This window comes from Ceratotherium simum, chromosome X (assembly GCF_057802395.1).
Source record: "Ceratotherium simum simum isolate JZ-2026a chromosome X, ASM5780239v1, whole genome shotgun sequence".
Classification (NCBI taxonomy): domain Eukaryota; kingdom Metazoa; phylum Chordata; class Mammalia; order Perissodactyla; family Rhinocerotidae; genus Ceratotherium; species Ceratotherium simum.
In genome coordinates, this window is record NC_141940.1 from 35288346 (window position 1) to 35289454 (window position 1109).

At 35.9% G+C, this 1109-nt stretch overlaps 1 pseudogene; it reads right to left on the reverse strand.

Moving 5' to 3' along the window:
* Positions 1 to 320: 320 nt before the first annotated feature.
* LOC147911817 (U4 spliceosomal RNA) lies at positions 321 to 445 on the reverse strand (annotated as a pseudogene).
* Between the last annotated feature and the right edge of the window lie 664 nt (positions 446 to 1109).

Sequence of the window (1109 nt, forward strand, 5' to 3'; positions counted from 1 at the left end):
AAATGTCCTGTCAAGGAGTTAGAATATTTGAAATTGTAACTGTCTCTGAAAATCCAACTCCATAAGGAATGTAGGACAGATGTTATTTTCTCCATTTGTCAGATGAGAAAATGGAAGCCTAGAAAGATTTAGTGGAGGAAGCCTGGGAAAAAAAGACCCTGGGTGATAGAGGTCACATATCCTATCTTGCAGGCCAGTCTTCTATAAACTATATGTTCAGTCTCTGCCTCCTCTGAACAGGCCTTGAAAACTAGATAGCTAATGAACTTCCAAGTCACATCTCTCCTTCAAATATTCATTAAAATTTCCATATCAAAATGCATAATTATATTATGGAAATAATTAACATTACGTCGGTAAAAATCATTACTCTAAAAGTTTCAATCAGCAATAATTGTGCCTCAGATAAACTTCATGAGCTGTGATATTGCCATAGCACAAAGATATATTAAAAGTTGACGTAAAAACCACTTGAATCAGAAAACATTGTGAGTGGACATCTTAATACAGAAATTTATTACTTCCATCACTTTTGTACAACCTTTGATGACCTGAATTAACTGTGTAGCTTCTAACTTTTTAAAAATCTGACTTTCTTCATTCCACTTGATGAATTTTTTTGCACTGTGATAAACTTCTCTACTTAACCTTATTCTGACATTTGAAGAAACACGCATTCTGATTATGTGTAAACACCATGCAATTATAATGTCCAGCTGAAAAATGCAGGGATGTGTGAGAGATGTCCTTGCCCAGGGAAGCCCACTTGAGTCTTAGAGTTCACAGTTGTTAAAGGGAACTGTCCATGTAGGCACATACCTGCCATGTGGCCAGCATGCTGTGGACCCCAAACCGGCACCAGGTGCACATCATAAATCTTCATGTTTACTTTAAACGTGCTGACAACTGGTTCCTCTTGACCAACTGCTTCAGCAGTAACAGATAACATTACCCAGTAACTTTGTGAATATTCCAGTACTTTAGTTCTTAGTGTCATTGCCATGGTTACAAAGATAAGTAAGAATTGAATAAAACAGATCTCTGAGTTAATATATATATACATATATATGCATATGTATATATATGTATATGTATACGTGCACCAAGCT